Raw genomic sequence first — 14,703 nt, forward strand, 5'->3', positions numbered from 1 at the left:
GTATCCTTAACAAGCATTTATGTCATCGGTAGCATGTGTTGTGCAATTATACACTTGTGATTTTTTCTATGTGGTCGTCTTTATATTTGATGTTTTTTGTTGAGTTTTTTTGTATATCTTTTGATAACCTCTTTGATCTTTTCTTTATCTTTTCTTTTATTCCCCAAAATTCTTCCTTTTTTTGTTTTACGTTTCTCGAAATAGATTATTTAAAGATCAAAATATCAAGTCCTTTTGCTGAAAAGAAAAATCAAAAGAATCTTTAAAACTTCTGATATTTCCACGTTATTCGTAATTGCTCCCTATTCAGCAACTGGATGGATGTAGTACTTCAAATCTAGAAATGAGTATGTTGCAATCATTGTCTCTGTTAGAAATGACTTACGCCTAAAATCAATTTCCAATATCTTGAAGAGTGACAATACAACAAAGAGGGAAAACAACCCTGGAGAAAATTGGCAATCGGGATAGATAAAGATAAGTAGGTTGTCTTTAAAAGCCAACTCCTTTTGATTGGTGGTGGCACATCCATCACAAGACCTAAGGAGTGCCTGTGTCCCTGCCACATATTCCTTGCATGTGGGGTTTCATTCACATACGCAAGTGTGTCATCTCCCCCTTCTTCGTTCCAGGGGATTTTGATCCCAGGGTCTCCAGTGAGCTCCAGTGAACTCCTCTGGGTCCGTGGAACTGACGGCCATCTCCAGAAGCACTAGAGGGACAATATGTTTGTGTCTAGTTCAAAAGAGAAATAGACAGATTAAGAATCAAATACACGAAAACCATTCATTTTTCCCTTTCCTTTGAAGTTTACCTGAAATAAAACTGTGGATTAAGCCATTTAAAATATACAATATGTACAATGATTGTATTTGAACTAAGGATACTTTCTTCCTGACAACCTGTTTATAAGACATTGATTAAGCATAAAAATACAACCTGGCACTTCTTTTATCATTGGCTGGAAATAAGCCTGTAGATTAAACATAATCAAATTCAACATGGCATGTTCAATCAAGAAACAATAGAAACAAATTAATCATTGACTAAAAGGATTTAACATCCATTCAAAACACCTGTTATTCTAATCACACATCAACCTGGAGCACTTACCAATCTACATAAATGCCAAACTGGAGCACCTAATCATCTAGTCTCATTTCAACTGCCCTTTATTTTTACCCTTTAAACACCTTGCACTCATATTTCCACTTATATACTCACCTGTTCCCACCTTCTTTGCATAAATCTTAAAAATGTACCCTTTGTTTACCCTCCTTTTTCCCAATCAAATTAATAGCTATATGCATACCTACTATTTGCCTGCTATGGTGAATCTCTTCGAGGTAACAGTGCTTGATTTCCTGAATACAACTACACCTTTTACTCCCTATTATCTTCTCGAATATGTTCTAACCTTCTCACCTCATGCTTTGAGTGAAATGGTTTGATTTGGCAAAAATTATCAGCTCAGTCAACTCTCCTTTCTTTACAGCAATCCGGTTGACCACAGGTAAAACCTTACCCACAATTTTAAATGGCCCATGCCAGGATGTGAAGAATTTTGCATTTGTATGCCTACCTTTCCCAAAGTCAAACTTATAGAGTTGGTCACCTACTTCATATTCTCTCACAGATGTCTTCCTGTCGTAGTATGACTATGCACTGTCAATGGCTTTATCCAAATTCTGCTGCGCAAATGCAAAAGCATGTTGCAAGTGCTTTCTCAGCTCTTCCACATATTCATGAATTGTGGCTGCTTACCAGAACCTGCTCATTTGTCTGGTTGAGCAAATGTTACAGCAAAACCATCTTCCTACCTGTCAGAACCTCATGTGGGCTGAGGTTTGTGGATCTGGATGGTGTTGACCTAATAGCCATTAGCAGCAGAGGGAGTCGCAAATCCAAACTGTACCCTGCCTCAGCTACAAACCTCTTCAAAATATCAACAATTGACCTGTTGCTACGTTCCACATCCCCAGAAGAAGTGGGCCAGTATGAAATGTTCAGTCATCACATTATTTCCATCGCTGCACTGGTGAAATGTGGTTGACTAACAAAGTGGCAGCCGTTTGCTCACTTCAATCAGGGGCCAGAATGCATTCCAGCCACTTAGACATTGAACAAGTGACCGTCACCAAACTCCTGTTTCCCGTTCTGACCTTTACACAGGACCTACAAAATCGATTTGCAAATCTGACCATGGAAGTGTCAGACATATTTTCATTAATTATGCCTTGTGTGTTGGGGCAGTAGGTTGAAACTGTGCAAACACCAAGCATCCCCTTGTATATAGCTCTACATCTTGGGACATGTGTGGCCAATAGGAATAAAATAGGAATAATCTTTTAAAATGGTAAGGTTTTCTGGGAACCTCTGTGGCCCGTAGTTATGGCATCATGGGCATGATGTAGCATCGGTCCCCGAAATCACAAAGGTAATACCCACTGAATTTGGCCTGACACAGATTCCTGAAACATCAGTGCATCCTGTAACCAAATTCTCTTTTTGTTTTTTAGCAACACCTTCAGTTCATCTTTCCCTTTACAGTGCTCCTCAGTCAGAGGATTTTGCTCTGCATCAAGCAAATGATTATATATATAGGCCTAAAATAGGGTCTTCTTTTTGTTCCTTGACAAAGTCCTGATCAGGGGTATCAAAACCCCACTGTGCAACTGGCTGATCAACTGTTCTCTAAGTTTTGGAGTGTGTTATTGTGTTCACCTGGATTTCACCAAGTAGGTGCTCAATATGAAGCAACTCCCCCATCACAGCCCCAATCTTGGCTAGATGATCTGCCTTGTCATTCCCTTCCTTGTCATCCACTGGTGTTTTCAGGTGGCCTTCTATCTTCCTCCAGTTAATGATCAGGTCATTTCCTGAAATAAGTTTATCTATGGCTTGGATCATGTTGCCATGTTTAAGTGGTTTCCTTTTAAAAGAGACCATTCCTCTCAATTTCCAACCAGGTAAATATTCCACAAAGCTATTTCGAGCATAATCAGTATCAGTGACCAACAGTATTTCTTTGAACTTATCTTCTATCGCTCTGGATATTGCTTTATAAATGGCAGCCAATTCTGCAACTTGACTGCTTTTGGGGCCCAATCCCATGCTTACCCTTGGAATGCTATTACACTTTACCCACATGATTCCTATTCCTGCCACTAATTCCTTTTAAGAATCATCTCCCAAGTGGTATGCCCATCCATCCACGTATACAGTTGGGAGACAGCTGCATGTTTTTCCATTGAATGCCTTGTGTGGGGATTGCTCAAATTCAGTTACGCATGTTTCTAGCTCTGTGTTTTCAGCTGCACGGACAGCTGCACAGTCATGTAAATCTGAGAGTCCCCGAGCAACTGAACTCTTTCTATTCTGTCCATATCTCACTTCATCTGGGAATCCCTGCAAGGCCAATGTCCATGATGTGATTATTGACTGAGACAAATTCCCTGAGCTGATCGTTTTACTTTGTAAAAATTGTAAAGGCTGATGACTTGTTTCAACAATCACCTTTTTCCCCCTGAATAATAGGGCGCAAATGTTGTAATGCCCAGACAGTGGTCAAAAGTGATTTTTTAAATTAGCAGAATTTAGTTTCCACCTGTGACAATGCCTTACTGGCATATGCAATGGTATTGTTATTTACATTGTATTTGTTGTACAGGACCGCTGACATACATTGATCTGTGAAACCATTTCAATGAAGAAACCCTGATTCTTTATTGGATAAGCCAAACATGGGGCTTTCATCAAACAGCCCTTTAACTTGGCTACTGCCTCACTTTTTTTCTTTCACCATATCCCGGGTACCCCTTGCTTCAGTAATTTAGTCAAAGGTGTGTGAGTTCTGCAAAATCTTCAATGAATTTCCTGTTGTAACTTGTCATTCCTAACAAACTTTTTAGGCCTTTCAAATTGGTGGGATCTTTTAGTTTCTGAATATTTCCACTTTTTTCTTTTGTGGATTTAATCCATGCTATGTTACTTTGTGCCTTAGAAAGTTCACCCTTTTCTACACCACTGCGCTTTCTGTAAAGATAGCTTTGCTCCAGCTTATTGCAACTGACCAAGCACATGTCTAATTTCATTGAAGTGACTTTTTAAGTCTTCATTTTGTATTAGCTCATCATCAACATGAATCACAGTTCCTCGCTCATCTGATTTACTTCTACCATTGATATAGCCAAAGGGGGTCCTGGACCATGCATGCTGTAATAGATTAAAGGAGAATGCAAATAGATTTTCTATATTTGTATCTATGGCACACACCAGTGCCCAGCTATAAGATCCAGAGTGGTAAATATTGTTGACCCCCTGGACTTGTGCAAGACCATGATAAATAAATCGGTGGGGCCCCCTTGAAACAGGTACCCCCTTATTTAGTTCTCTCAAGTCTGCACAAAGCGTAATTGGCCATTGGGCTTTAGCACACCTAATTTGGGAGTATTTGAAGAACTGTGAACAGGCCTAATGATGCCTCTGGATTCCAGAGTTGTAATTATTTCTGCCAGGGACCCCAGGCCAGAATGGGGTAACCTATATTGTTGCACTAATACTGGCTCCCTACCATTCCGTTCAGGCAGTGTGGCAACATGTAAATCGGTCAGCCAACAGGCATAGGCATCTTTGGCAAAAACCTCTTTGACCCCCATACATATCATCCTCAACTGACCCCCTCTTCTTTATTTGTCCTAGATGCCATAACTGGATGACAGCCCTTAAGGTAGATTACCTGCTCTACACCTATGCCCCATGTATCCAGAGCAGCCCTTACTGTCTGTGGACAAATCAAAGGACTGTACTTGCATCACAGACTGCCCTTTGACGCCTCACAGAGGGCTAGATCCTGGGAAACTGTGGACAAAGCTTGAGCTCTGTAAAAGGAAACAGTGACCTACATTAATTGACTTCTAAGACAAAGACATTGCCTGACCAGCTTCATGAATCCATGGCATCAGTGGTCTTACTGGGAGTGCACCAATGCGCCTCCCAAATTCTGGAAGGTGTAAAGTGATAGAGGTTATCTGGTGTACCTAGATCTTTAGTTGCGCCTAAAACAAGAAATCTCAATATCCCCACCACCTCTCTGGTTGAACTCCCCAGGTGAACTAAGTACTTACCTACACTTCTGTTTCAGAAATATCTTAACGTCCTGAGAATTTGTTCTGTGGACATGAAAGTACCTCCATGGCAACCTATATCGCTTTCCGTTGGCACCTGGTCTTGCCATCATCCCCATTCTTTCATTGTTTTCAGTGGGAATATCCAATGGTCTTTCATGCCTTTTGTTTTACATTCTGTTGTTGTGTCGTTATGTTAAATTGTCAAGTTTTTTTTGTTTGTTCTCGGATCAATACTTAATTTATTTTCTTTATACTAGGAAGGTTGAATGTGCACAAATGTATGATTTGTGGGATTCAAGACCAATGACAAAGCTTCAGCTTGAGTTGCAAAGAAAGTGTGTCAGGATTAAAGAAAATTATACAGAATATTTAATAGAGTGATACATATTTGCAGTAAAGTAAAGAGGTAACTTCTTTTCATTAATATGGCTTTCACTGTCTTGCATTCTCAGAGTGACTGAGTGACTGCAAGATCAGCAGAACAGAATTGGAGGGGGAGGCGGAAATTTAAATATTAAGTGAATTGAATTTACTTTACAAAAAATGCTTTGTGGTGTGTTTGAGTTTGCAGCACAACTTGGAAAATGCTACATTGTGACATGCTGACACCACGTGTAACAAGGGCCTCATCACAAGTTGGTCACTAACCCCGGCGGTATTACGGCCGGGGCTACTAAGCCTACCGCCAAACCCCCGGCGCTATTAGCGCCGGATCACAGGTTTGGTGGAACGTTAAGTCCCCATTCCTCATTGGGCCCATTCGGGAATTTCCCATTCTCCATTGAGCCCAATGGGGAATGTTCAGCGCTATTCCAGCAAAAATAGCACCAAAAATCAGCAAAATCGAGGCAGATTTTCCCCCAACTCAGAGCTGGGGGTAAATCAGCCAAGCCCGTGATTTGGTGGACCCTTAAATGGTGGACCCTTAAATGTGGCGGTAATAGTGTAAACGCTGCATTTAAGGGTTACCGCCAAACTCGTGATGAGGCAGTATGTTAAATCACAGAAAGTTACCACATTCGAAAATTACACTTTTAGAATGCAAGCTGGGCGTGCACAGCACAGGTTTTAAACTTAAACATTGCAAAAACAAGAGTTACTATGCTATCACAGGGACAGCTAATTGCCCTTGGCCTTTGCTTGGGGAATTACAGGTACCCATGGGGTAGAATACGTTTTCGACTACCAGTTGACCATGCAAATATTAAATGCTTTTGGGCATTAGACAATATATTATAAAAGTTGAATTGTCATAGATGTATGATGTGTGAGCTGTAACACAAATGAAACGCTTCAAACGGAGTTGCAGAGAAAATGTGCAGTGGGCTGAAAGCAAATGTGTATGTATTTTCCTGTAGGCACAGTGGAAGTGTGTTGTGAAGGACTTTTTTTGCTAATGAGTAAAGTGGCCACCCATTCAATGGGCCTCATTATGAGTTTGGCGGTAGCCGTGTCCTTATTAAGGGCACGGCTACCGCCAAACTCGCTACCGACCCCGGCACCTGCGAATGGGCCATTACCGGCCCATTACGAGATGAATGGTCCGGTAATTTGCGATTCACAGGTGCCAGTATGGCCGGCCTCCTGATCCCCATTCTGTCCTCTAGGGCAGAATGGGGGGCGGGAGCATGGTTGCACCGGCACCGTTAATAACGGTGCCGGTGCAATCACGAGTTTGCTCGCGGGTGCCGGTCTGCACGCCCGCCCGGTCAGACCATGCATGCAGTCCGGCATCAGCAAGCAGAACTCGTAATGTGGCAGAGAGGTAACAACGGTGCCGTTGTTGTCTTTCTGCCACATTCGCAATGAGGCCCAATGCCTTTTCTTTTGCCTGCACACCAGGTACTATGTAGTGTAACAATGGTAATACAATGGTTGCAAATAACTTTCTTTATATACAGTGAGGATACAGATGATCTTTTTTTATTTATAGCATAAAGATATTTTGAAGCGCAACCCTGGCCTGACCCAAACTTTCAGGTTAGAGAGAGAGCTCAGCAGTAGGCAGTTAACCCTTAGAGCCATCCTGCAATTGTTGTAAAACAAGTAGCATTTATGGAATGCTGGGCTATTGAATGTTTTGATGCATGGTAAGAGTGTCTTTTACCGAACTACCGCTTTAACTCCAGTTCACTTTACAAGTGATGAAAGTCATTATCTTTAATAATTCTAATTGTGATAATTCTTCTACTTGAGAGTGATAGCACCCTTTAGAATGAAGCTATCCAATTATCAGGGGCACAGGAAAGAAGATAAAACAAAAATGTAGGGTGAGGGATGATGGACTAATTGAGTTTTACAACTGTTTTGGGGTGGCTACGCACGCGTAAGGAACCCGTTGGGGAAACAGGCATTTTTGCAAGTCGGGAGGCTCTCGAGAATGCTCCTTCTACCAAAGTTGTTCAGTTACCTTTGTCAACAGTGGTATCATCTCAGCAGGTGTCAACAGTGTTCAAATGATCCTCATAATTGACACTAATTTGCTAATTTGCTGCCTGTATCAGCAAAAGCAACAAAGGTCATAGAATGAATGGGCGAGGCGCCTGATTTACCAGTTTAGAACCAAGTGGTTCTTTCCTAGTGCTGCAGTAAGGCAAATTTAGGGTAGCACGTGGGCAGGTCGCTTGCATGTGTGGTGCCATAAATATGTTGATTCATGGGCAGCTTCATTGCCTGGTTCTGCTTGATTTAAACAAAATGCTAGAGATGATATTGTATGGAAGGTGCAGAGTCGATATCGTCCCTGGGAAGTGGGGGCCGGTCTTTGGCCATGCCTGGGCCGGTTTTGAAAAAAACATGCAAACATTTTTTTTTTCCAATTATTTTTTTTTTCCAAAAAGCCTTTCATTCTTCTTAGGTCGATAAATGAGTACCAACACATGTTGGGTGATATTGTATGCATATTTGTTCTATAAGAAAGAGCTTAAGCATAAGTGCTATACAATAACATATTATCATTTGACCTTGGACGTCTGCTTGGATTCACAGCAATTTAGTGTACTTAGAAACAATGCTATTTGATGCCACTTCCTGTTTTGTCAAGGGGTGAAAGGTTGTATTACATCGCTTCACCGGGATGCCACATTGGGGTTGGGTCAAATGACATCCCTTCCGGTGATGTCATCAGAGGTCAAGGGTCGTGAGGCGAGGGGTGGGCCACTTTTTTGAGGCGAGGGGTGGGCCACTTTTTTTTGGGTGACCGGGCCTATTTCTTGTGCCAGCCCGACCCTGGGAAGGTATGACTGTGCATAATGGCTGGTCCAATCTCTGTATGCAGTCAGGAGAAGTTGTTCCTGTGACCTTCACAGCCATGCCAGATGGTCTACTACAACAATAGCCTTTTAGAATTAATAACCGCCTCTCTTGGGAAGGGATCCATTCAGCAGCGGATCCACGCTTAGTTTGGCCATTCTTTTCGCAGCATGTCTGCCATTTTGCCCCAGGTTGGATGTGAATTACGCATTGAGAAGCAAAAGATGCCGCTCATTTTCCCATCCTGTGCCTTTGTCTTCTAACAGTGCCGCATTTAATCTCGAAATTATGGTAACGTGTATGTGCATTTTGAGAGTATATCATTGCCGCAGTTAATTAACAGTTATTAGCGTTAGCGTACTGTGCTGTATTATGTGCTACAAATCATCGAGTCTCCCTGTGCAGTTGGAGCAATTAAGAACCCCATCACACCTTCTCTTTAGTCATTTGGTTCACTTCCAGGTCTTTTCAAAACTGGAAATTGCTAATCAAATCATTTCTGCTCTGTGCCTCAGTATCGTTTACTCCATTCCTAATGATGTGCAACTTTTTTTTTCCTTCGGCCATTAACAGAAGCATCCGTGCGTCTAACCCATTTCACACCAGCGTCATGCTTTGGAGAGGTGATAATGAACTTGCACGAAGAAATGGCGCCTCTGGTTCTTTTTAGAGCAGTGTGGCGTCTCTCCCGCTGTTGGGCAGGTGGCGGCATGGAGAAACGATAAAATACATCCACATGCCACTACGTCAACGTCCAGCTTCAAGCGGGAGCTCAGTGTTATCCCTACAGCGCCGGTTCTGCATCAGGGCAATAATGAGCGATCACATATGGGTATCCCAGCAAAGGTGCCATATCACACCTATAAGCAACGTATCTAGCCTGTGCTCAGGATGTGGTGGTGAAATACTTCAACCATGGCAGGAAACATCCTTGCACATGTGCTGTTTCCCTCATGGCTCCCGCAGGACAACGTGTCATGTGTGACACCTTTGTTGAATCCTGGCACGCTAGCAAGAAGGACTGGTCATAGATGCTGTGGTTGCCTGCATTTGTGGCTGATCTCTCAGGCCCTTTGCCTTCACCTTCCCACACCTTCTCTATTTCTAGTATTTGCTGTTTACAATTCTGCCCACTGCTGTCTTTGTGGCGGCTCCAGTCTCCACACTGGAAGTTCCAGTAGGCCATAAAAACAGCTGCTCTAAGTCTTCTTCCCCATGAGGTCGCCCCATGCACCCTGTTGGAAGAGCGGAAGTGGGGATTTGTAAGACTGTGTCTGGGGCAATGATTAATTAGTAAGAGCAGGGGATTAGAGTCTACGGGCCTCTTTACGAGATTGGAGGTAGCCGGCATGGCGTCCTCCAAACTTGTGTCCGGGTCCCGAAAAAAGGGAATTACCGGGCCATTCTGACTTTTGCGGGCCCGGTACTTCCCATTTTTGGGACCTGGACTCGGTACGTCCCCTTTCACATTTGAGCCCCCATAGGGCTCAATGTGAATGGGGAGGATGCTGCCAACAGACCCGTTAATGACATCCTGATCCGCTCGCGGGTGCTGGTATGCACGTCTGGCCAGACCAGACGTGCATACCACCACCCGCAAGCAATCTCGTAATGTGGTGGCCCCATATGAACAGTGCCGGTACCTTACCAGCACCGTTCATACCGCGGCCGCCAGGGTCGTAATGAGGACCTATGTGCCTCATTACGAGTTTGGCGATAAATCAGTGGAAGATCTGCCGATTTACCACCAAAATCAATTGCCATTACTGCCACTGGATTATGATTGCAGCAGGGTGTTAGTCCCCATTTTTGGTGTCCGTGAGACTCCATGGGGACTTCTTGTAGGCTTATTAAAAAAAAGTGCCAATTCTGTGCAGTAAATTCTGTCAGTTTTGATGGTAAGATCGAAGATGTACCTCCTGAAAACAGCTCGGAGTAAATCTTCCACCTTATTACTGTAACTCATTGTATGGCAGTGCGAAATTACTTAAAGTTCACTGCTGTTTCTCCCCACACGGTGGTACTAATAGCAGTCTTTCTGTTAGTGGGATTTAACACTGTCAAGAGTTTCTACAAACCCACTCAGAAGGGTGTGCTAACATAGATCTGGGAGATATCATCTGGAGTTCAATTGGTCTAGTGGCATTTGCTTCTTGTTTGCTACATCCAGTGTTTCTTCATGCTGTAGTGTGCCCCTTAGGTTTGGTGCAAGGGACTCTTTAGCACACTGTCAATATGTCTTCGGTCCTTCTACACTCAAAGGAGGTCATTACGACCCAGGCGGTAAGTACACCAACTTTACCACCATGGTGTAAACTATGTTTACACCATGGTGGATGGCGGATTTACCGCCCCATTCCAAGGTGAGTGGGGCGGTAAATCCCCATTTCCCATTTACCCTTCCCCATTCCCATTTTTGCCCCATAGGGCATAATGGGAGTGGGGAAGGTGCTAATTACGGCACCGTAAATTACGGTGCCGTAATTATCACCAAGCGGTTTAGCGCCATGGATTTTAACGCCTGCTAAAAGCAGCCGTTAAAATTGGAATCAGGCGTTAAGGGTTAACGACGGCGTTAACCCTTAACGCCTGAGTTGTAATGAGGGCCAATATGTTTGGTTGCTCTAAATGATTGTGCCAGTCAATGTATCAGCATTGCTATGAAGTGCAGTCCTCTAAGGTACACTCACTGAAGATCTCGTCACTTGTCCCTGCATATATTAAAGAAAAGGTATGTAATTATTTTCAGTGTAGTTGGAAAAGGGAGAAACCCTGATAACCTGTACTGTTCACTGGGATTGCGGGACACATAGACCAGAGTTTCCCAAGCCAATAGTAGGATTATTCAGAAAGTAAACACCCTGGATACAGTAAACTTTCTTTTTATTCGTTCTCTTCCTAAGTATACAAGGTATATATGGCAGCAGCGAATTGTATTGTTTGATGTTCTGTCCCCATGCAGAATTTGGTGTTAGTGACTCAAAATGGCAGTAGGTCTCCTGTACAGGGACGTCATTTAGGGGTAGCCAGAGGTTGCAACTGCGACCTCTGAGGTCTCCCTTGCGACCTCTGTTGTCTCCCTTGCGACCTCTAAAAAAAAAAAAAAAAGGTTTCTTTTAATTTCTTTTTTTAATGCAAGCTCGGGGGCTGTGGCCAGCACCATGTGGCTCTTTACTGTTGGAGTGGCTGGTTTTCTTGTTCGGGCCCCTTAAAAAAAGAAGGAAAATAAGAACAAGAGTTCCACAAGTCTAACACTTTCAGCACTGACCCTAAATAAGAAAGAATAGGGATACCAAAGGTCTTTCTGGAATTCCATACAATAATTGCTAGACTCCTTAAAGCTTTATTTCAGGCACACTTCAGGGGGTGAGTCACTGATTTAGTTTGTTCTTAAATGCCTCAACTCAGCCTTTCAGCCTTCTGATAAATGAGCACCAACACAGGTTGAGTGATATTGGGTGTATATTTTTTCTATATAAAGCGCTTAAGCGTAAGTGCTATATAATAATACATATAATAATACATCATTACCATTTGGTCATGGACGTCTGCTTGCATTCACAGTAATTTGGTAATATGGGCCTATACACACTGATCTTAACAATACATATGGCGATCCATTCTTGCATGAAATTTACATCACATTAAAATGATAATGTAACCATATATTTCATAGTGTACAATGCTATGTGATGCCACTTCCTGTTTTGTCAACGGGTGAAAGGTCGTGTTCAATCGCTTCTCACGATATCACTTCGGGATGGGGTCAAATGACATCACTTCCTGTGATGTCATCAAGGGTCATGTGATCTCACTTCCACTACCCCTGGCATTTTGGTGAAATGACGTCCCTGCTCGTGCATGCAGAAATCATCCCCTAGGCAGGCCAATGAAAGTAGGGATCATAAAATGAATTTGTGCCCCAAACTCAACTGGTCAGGAACTTTAATTTGGTATACAGATTGAAAGCAGTTTTGTATAGCACAGCGATAGTTTGCAGATGAATGGCTGTCCCCAAAAGGACCTAAATTAGCTCATATCCATAGCATATGCTGATGGATCTGTGTTAATAAATCATGTCTATGCAATGCATTCAAATAAATAGCTAGAAGATTTATATGTAGTTGTTGGGCAAGTTGGGAGAAAAATATTACAATAAAATACAGCACTGTAGGATCGCTCTCTATCAAAGTCATTGTACTCACACAGGAGGTCATTTTAGAAAAAAAGATTACACGCATCAGGAGGACCGCAAGCCTTAACAATTGCATGCTCTTGGGGCCCCTGCAGGCAACTTTAAAGGATAGTTCCAAGGTGAAGTCCAAAGCTGAAGAGTAAAAGCAGACGTTTTGTAAAGAGGGTGGTCGCTGGCAGCCAGTTACGCCACGCAGATGAGATATTTACAATGGATTCCTATTGAATCAGTCTTCTGTTAGCAGGTGCTGATTGTAGGTGGATTTCATAGGAATCCTTCAGTTTTACGGCAGGACTAACACCACATGCAGCCGAGAGTTTGCAGGCGGAGTGGGAACTATGAGTAAGAAAAGTATTTCCCCTCACTCTGCCTGCAAACCTTAAGTAAAGCTGACAGAGCGGTGTAGCAAGGTGTAAATGGCTTTACACCTCGTTTTTAAACCTTGCTCTGATGCTCCATCAGCTATAAAATCACTCCCACATAGTAATGTGAGACTTTTCTGTGGGGGATAGCAGGCAGCACAACCAACCTTTGCAGGCAGAAAGGTGGCAGTAATGAGCTGGTTGACAATGAAATAGTTGGCATAAACAGCCAATCTTTCACCAGGACTCGTGATGATACACGTGATGGTAAAAATGCAGTGTAAACACACGAAGCAAACAATCACTTGCTGTAATGACAACCTGGGCTCTCCTCAACTTGCTTAGGCAAGGACATTGACATTGGGTTGACATCAAAGGTGGGAGCATTGACGTGCATTTCTCCAGCATCTTCTTTGAGAGCAGTGATCATAAAATCATATGCTGACCCAAAAACTGAAATCAAACTCGTTCTGCTCTCTGTGGCCCAGGAAGCATAAAAGGGTTGCGTGTTCTTTCTTTGAATCTACTTCAAGCCGCAAGCGACATATCTATTGTAATGAGGTGGCAATATCCTACTAGTCGCCCAGGCTTCCCCCATACTGTTGTACTCTGAGACCCTCAGCCGGACCATAGAGCCGAGGTTTGCTCAGAAGTACTTTAAGATGAGATAGCTGCACCCTTGAGATGGATGGGGGTGCAGATTCATTTCTCCAACACCAACCAATAAGGACAACTCAATTGTTTAGCAAAGGGAGTCCGTTTAATGACAAGTACAGAAAACAGGGAGTTATGGATATCAACAGTGATGCAATCGTCCCTCTTGCTTCAACTCCAACAAACTTCATACAAGTTGTAACATTTATACTCAAAAATCGTCATCATTGACGTGTAACACTCGAAAGTTAACATGCAATTCTATCGGTTAGGAAAAGGTAACTTTACTATAGGTGCTATATCTGTATATGGTAACGGAGTGAGGGGATTGGGTAAACACAGTCAGGTGGGCATCTAAGCCCTTCCTTCAAACATGACTACTGTAGACGTCACTAAAAGTACAACGTCTCATTGGTTCTAACTATAGGACCCTAGATTATTTGGTCCATTGTGATTGGGTTGGCACCAACCCCATGCACACTTTTCCACTTCACTTAGCAGCACGCAGAATGGTCCAATAAGGCTGTGTGCTGCACTGGCATGCCGTCTGCTCGGAGGTAGCCCTTCCTTTTCCAGCACGCTAAACCTGTGTGCACTGTTGACGTCACATAGACAGAGTCACGTTACACCGTTACTTCCTGGTCTGCGTGATTCTCAATGTCGAGTATCAATGCCAATAATTCTGCAGTATGTGCTGAATAGTGAGATGTATTCGTGCATTAAGGAGTACTCTAAATTCTCCATTTGCGGTGTGTTTCATTACAGCAACGCCTGTATATCTTTTCCCATCCTTTTGATCGATTCTCGAAGAACTGTCAATAAAGACACTTTCTCCTTCTGCCAAAGCATTTTCTTTCACCCTAAAAATTTCATCATAGAATTCTTCATAGTTTGCACAGTCATGTATTGGCTCTCCTTCAGTGACTGGCTCTGCTGTAAACATAGCTGGGTTCACTATCTTACATCACACTACTTTAATCAATGGATTCAATATGATCACCTCATAAGCAGAAGTTCGCTGGGATGTCAATGTGCCCTTTGGTTTCTATAGAATAGCAAAGAGTGAGTGCTCGACGTACAACGTCATTGAGAAACCCATCGCAATGGTTGT

The sequence above is a fragment of the Ambystoma mexicanum genome, chromosome 9, assembly GCF_040938575.1.
Source record: "Ambystoma mexicanum isolate Mex_15411 chromosome 9, UKY_AmexF1_1, whole genome shotgun sequence".
NCBI classification, from domain to species: Eukaryota; Metazoa; Chordata; class Amphibia; order Caudata; family Ambystomatidae; genus Ambystoma; species Ambystoma mexicanum.